This window comes from Rhagoletis zephyria, unplaced genomic scaffold (genome assembly GCF_001687245.7).
Source record: "Rhagoletis zephyria isolate East Lansing unplaced genomic scaffold, Rhagoletis_zephyria_1.1 Rzeph_scaffold_04482, whole genome shotgun sequence".
NCBI lineage: Eukaryota > Metazoa > Arthropoda > Insecta > Diptera > Tephritidae > Rhagoletis > Rhagoletis zephyria.
In genome coordinates, this window is record NW_016161565.1 from 1 (window position 1) to 6,372 (window position 6,372).

Here is a 6,372-nt window from a genome sequence, read left to right on the forward strand (position 1 = left end):
GAATCGCAAGGATATGAATCAACTTTTTTAATTGACCCACCCTAATAGATATATATATACTTTGGATACTTTGGAGAAAACCCATCGCTGGTATAAATATTCAAATTTTTTTGGATATTTGTAACTCCAATGCTTTTCCAAATGTTCATCACGTACTTAGAAGCATAGCTGTTAAAAGGTAAACCTTATACGACTGCCGCGAATGAAAGAACGTTTTGAACTTTGCGCCGCCTAAAAACTTACATATGTACATAGTTGAGACCAACTATGATAGAAGATCGTCTCAATGTGCTAGCTTCTCTCAATATTCATCCCAATCTGGTTGTTAATGTTGACTCCTCGGCGAATTACATTTTTGAAAGCAGAATAATTTAGTAAATAATGCATCAGGAGACTTTTCTTCGATATTGTTGATTGTTGCGAATGACTTTACATACATTTTGCATGTTCATTTATCATTTAGAGTTTGAACGTTTACGCGGTGTTACTGACACATATTTTGAAATACAATTAATTTACCTATTGGGAGAAAAACTGTATTCATCTAAATCGATAATCGATGTTTTCGTTTACACTTGCGACAGAGTTGCCCTGGCTTCAGTTTATCAAGATTATTCAGTGAGAGCATTGGAGAAATTTATCAGAAATGTGTAAACGAGTTTCCATACAAAGTTTGACAGTTGATTAAAGTTTACACAATTATAAGGTTATACGGTTTAAAATGCGTTTTGTCACGCATTTTTTCAATGTACCTACGGAGCATTGTCCAACAATATTCCTAGACCGCGTCGTGCAGATACGCGCAACACTTTCTGTGACACTTGCTTCCAGTGAACGGTCCTTCTTAAGCATAAATCGTAGTTACGAAGTAAAACTGGGTAAAAACGATTAAATGGTTTAGCTTTACTTAATATCCACAGAGATATAGAAGTTACTAACAAGAAAATATTGAATATAATTTTTTCTTTTAAAATAAAAAAATAAATTTTTTAAAACCTGCATTCGCCCCTAATGTACACACATACAATGTACATACATATATGTATATGTAAATTTATATTTATTCAGGTTAGAGACTTTACATATTTACAATTAATTGTATGTATACATACATATGTAGCTATGTACATATGTACATAAATGCGTTGTTAACTAGTTATAAAATCTACATCAAGAAACTTATTTCCTAATCATAATAAGTACATAGTATGTACATACATAATACATATTATGCATGCATGTATGTATGTATGTATGTATGAAAGAGCATTCAACACTTTTGGAAAAATTCACAAGCGTGCTCCGTTTGATGGGAAGGGCCGAATCTCTTCAGAAAGCCAATATTGCCGAAATGCTAAAGTTATTACGCTTCGCCTTTTGTGATTCCGTCGCAACTTCGTTGCGAGGTCTGCTTGCTTCGGACAATATCACGGCAGAATCGGCAACATTTTGCTCCTCATTTAAATGTGGTGCCTCTGTGGTGGACGCCTCCGTTGCATGCGTTGTAGGGGGGCAAGTTGTTGCGACCTGAGGTAAATGCGCTAAGAAATGTGAGGATGGCAAATGCGTTTCTGGATAAGGCTGATGTGGCAGCGGAATCAGCAAAGATTGCATTCCATTTACTGTCCCGACAACGGCAGGATTGACGTGAGCCGTGGCGGCGAAACAAGTGGCTGCCGCAATATCTAGTGGCGAAGGACTTAAAAGCTGCGGCTGCATATACTCGCGCTGNTAGCTTCGTCATGGTAAGGTGAGCGAGTTCCACAGCTATGCCAGTTGGAATAACTTTCGTCATCGCTCGATTCAATTGAGCGACAACGTTTTGTTGTTGGCGAATCCATTTGGCCACTTGTTACGCTGATGCGATCATCTTCGAGGCTAGCAAGTGAGCTCTTACTGGGACTAGGCGGACTGTCGCCCACTTCCTGTTCATCACAACTCAACGCACTTAGCTTACGTTTGCAGCGCGATTGACCTGTTTCGCGAAATCCTTTAGCGAATGGGTTGTTGTCAATCTTCAATTTTGTAATACGATCATTCTGAAGAGAAACAAAAAAACAAACAAATAACACCAGTTAGCCGAAATGTGACATTGTTTATGAACATACATATGTACATAGGGTGGCTGCTATTTTGCAAAATAAAGTTTATAAAGTAAAACTCAACATCCTGTAAAAAATAACGATGGAAATTGTATTGAAAATAAAAAGGTATTTTTCGCTTAGGTATGTTTTATTGAGTTATTTTCACTGTGTACGTTATACTATTTAGTTCGCGGTAAGAAATAAACTGGGATTTTCTTAAAGCTAATTTTCTACAGTTTACGAGAATTTTTTTAACATTTATTTTCTATTGGAAAATATTATTGAAAAGGTTATATTGGATAACGTTAGGGCATGTCTTGAGTCAATCATTCTGTCAAATCTACTTGAATTTCTAGGATATGTTATTAAAATTCAAATTTAACGAAGTCACATTTTATAGTTAAAGCCCTTTTGAGTATTTGAAAAAATATATGTACAGTGACGAGCAAAACTGTAACATGGAGTAACACTTTTTATTTCAGCTGTCGCTATCTTTCCAAGTTCTAACGACATTCATACGGTTGTTGTATATTTTTATTGGTACATCTTTGCTTCCTATGTCATAAAGATTTGAAGTCAATTCAACAACATTTACAAAACCAGTAGACAAAAATGTAAATTAAGGCATATGTTACAGTTTTGCACTCATATATTTTTAATAACTTTTTGACAATTTTCACAAAAAAAAAAGAATTATTAACACAATGTTCAGTATGCTTTTGCTTTATTTAGTTCCTGGTTGCAATTTGGCAGACCTAATGTGTATGTCTGTAAAAATTCTGGAGGTATAGCCTCCCATATATCCTTGGTGTGCTTTCACCGCTCATGTACTCCATTGGACGGACTTGGATACTTAGTAAGATGCGCTTTTAGTTGATTTCGCAAATTCTCGATGAGATTCATGTCCTCGGATTGTGGAGGTCATTTCAAATTAGCAAATTTCTGCTTTTGTTCCAGTCTTTGCGAACATGTGCAGTGTGTTTTGGTTGCTTTTTCAGCAGAAACTCTAATTTTTTCGACTACATATTGCAAATTTTGTTAAAATATGAACATATACTGTTCCTTACGAATAATGCAGACAAACGGATCAACAATATTTTTGAAATACAACCCCAAACTATTATTGACCGACCACTGTGATTCACAGTTTGCCTTACATGATGCGCTTAGGCTTAATTTGGGCCTTTGATCCAATACCATGCCCGGCCATCTGATTGAAAGCTATTAATTTAGTCTTGTCATACCAAATAACTCTCAATTAAATATTAAAAATGTGTGTTTTTATTGCATTCTGTAAGGCCTAACATATCCCAATAGGCAACGGTCCGGTTTTCGTGCGATGCAGCAAAACGCTGCCACACTCGCACATGTATTATGATCAAATTTGCTTTTTTCTTCTTTTTTGATCCATTGCGCTCAATTTTGCAATTTTTCGGCTCACTGTCTACTGATTTGCATTCAATTTTAATACCTTAAGCGCTTCTGTAGAAGTGCCTGCAGCGCTACTTGCTACTAAGTTCACAAGATATCGGACTCTAATATATTTTGACAGACGTTCTTTGTCCTTAGTAACACTTTAGGCTATATTTTTTCTCAGTCTTAACATTTTCATGTGGCAAACTCCACAATTTTTTGCCACTTTCCCTGCGGTCCCGCCTTTTCGCAGTAAATCATTATTTACATTTATGTTTCCTGATAACCATATTATTTATTGGTGATGACTTCTTGAATAAATTACAATACAGAAAAAAGTCATCTGACTTCCAACTAAGCAAAAGATAACTGTAAAATGCAAAACTGAGAGTGAGTGCAAAACTGTAACATTTGCCTTAACTTATATTTTTGTCTCCAGGTTTTTTTATTGTTGTTGGATTGACCTCAAATCGTTATGAGAGCGGGAGTAGGAGTGTACCAATAAGAATATACAACAAAAGTATGAAAGTCGTTAGAACTATGAAAGATAGCGGTGACTGAAATAAAAAGTGTTACATCATGTTACAGTTTTGCTCGTCACTGTATATGTATTTGGTCCAAAACGATGCATATATTCCCACTGTGCGGTTTGGCGACACTGAGAGGCAGCAAAATCTTTTCGCCCGTCTAATAATTGTCCTGACGGAAGCGTGTACATGTACAAACATATGCGCACATGGACTCACCTTTGGAGACTCAAACCAAACCAATGGCGTCAAGTTTGTCGCCTCGATTCGCTGCTAGGGGTCTGTTTCAATGCCAAGTGCTTGTCGGACTCAAGTGGATCATAGCCAGTGGCAATATGGTGCAGCACGTACGTATGTACATACTTATGTATGTATGTATTGCAGTAGTATGACCACGAATTTTAAGAGATCATTGGCGTACTGTCTGCGTCAAATATAGACAAAAACAAATACATACATATGTATGTAAATATGTATATATAGACAATCTCTGCACTTAGGCACTGTGGGCCCCTGCTGCGGCATTGTCTCCAATATATGTACATACATATGTATGCATTTTCATTTGTATATATGTATGAATGGAATAATTCAAAATCTCCCAGGATAAGGGATTAGAATTTAAAATTGATATGGAAGGCATACAAACCTGATAGGCAGTTACTGCTACGAACTCCGTCTCTGGAAAAACGAAAGCCTTCTGCGGGGCCCAAGGTAGCTGCGTGAGGTCCGAGGTGCGAATGATATGTAGACGAGGTTGATATTTGTGCATACTGGCGAGCACAATCTGCGTAAGCAAATGAACGAGTTTTTTCATAAGAGGAATCGGTACATTTAAGTACATACGTATATATGTACATATGTATGTGTGTACATTAGGATGGCCCTTAGTTATATAGAGAAAAATAAAAGTGTTTGGAATCTCGGGCTCACTCCCTAGAAATGTGTGAATAGCCTAAAGACTAAACTATACAAAGTTTTAGGTCAATCAGACAAGATTTAGAGGTGGCTCAAAGCGCTAAAAGTTTCCAATGTATTTTATATGGCGAAAAAACTATTTTTCGTAGAAATTGTATAGAATCCTTGAAAAGCAATATTTTTCAATCGGCGAACTCTGTTCCTCTTCAGGATACTTGAAAAAATACTACCCCATTGGTTATTTAAAATTTGTTTAATAATACGATTTTTTATAGGTCCCCCCCATTGCATTTTTTAAGGGTTTTTGGGGAACCATAAAAAGTTGTTAATACTAATAAACTTTTAAATAAACAATTGGTTATTTTTTCTGGAAGTCTCCTGAAGAGAAAAAGAGTTGGCCGATTGAAAACTATTGCTTTTCAAGGATTCTATACAATTTCTACGAAAAATAGTCTTTTCGCCATATAAAATATGAAGATGGGCAACTTTGAGCGCTGTGAGCCACCTCTAAACCTCTCTTTGATTGACCTAAAACTTTGTATAGTTTAGTCTTTAGGCTATTCACACATTTCTAGGGGGTGAAGCCGAGAATCCGAGCTCTTTTCGAAAAAAAGGGCCACCCTAATGCACATATGTATGTATTTACTTACATGTCCATTGCTGTCCAGGGTGTTGTTGGTGAGTTTGACTTTGTTGAAAATTATAGCCTGAGACTGCCAGTGAGCGCCAGTGGCTGGACTATCAGGATGTAAAAACATACGCTGAGGGCTTTGAGGCTCAGCTCCTCCGGCGGGTATCCAGTGTGAACCAGAAAATTTGTATCGGCAATCGCCGATTGGAACCATTTCCAGCAAAACACAATAATTGGAGTCATCTTCCAGGTCAGAGACCGAAACACGCATGGAGGGAAACATTCGTCTGAAAAAGAATAGAAGGACGACTTATTAGATAAATTAAAAGAAAAATTAGCAACTAATCAACAAGTATTTATCTAAGTGCATATATGTATGTACTTACATATGTACGTATTTATTTATATATGTATTGAAAAAGTGGCAAAGCGATAAATCAAATTCAACTTTCAGCACTCGAAAAAGCCACAAAATGTAGGCGTAGCGTGTGTGATTTGTGGTTCTTTAGGTACTCACACGACGACGTCACGGCTCCACTAACTGCCGCCGACGAGTGGCTCGGACAGGTTAACAAGTGTGTAATTATGACATGGCAGAAGGCAGCAAGCAGCCCGTCGGACAACAAAAACATGCCTTCCATGAAACAAAAGTTCCAAATTAGAATCGGCAACGCAAGGGCACTGTGCGTCATAAAGTAGAACAGCAGGGAGTACAATGAATTGGCGCCGTGAAATTTCATTTAAATTGTACGGGTGGCACTGCAGCGAAAAAACGATGCGTCGTCGACACAGGGTACGC

General features: G+C 37.2%; 1 pseudogene; it reads right to left on the reverse strand.

Moving 5' to 3' along the window:
- Window positions 1–1,084: 1,084 nt before the first annotated feature.
- Window positions 1,085–6,372, reverse strand: part of LOC108370791 (T-box protein 2-like) — a 14,119-nt pseudogene continuing 8,831 nt past the window's right edge.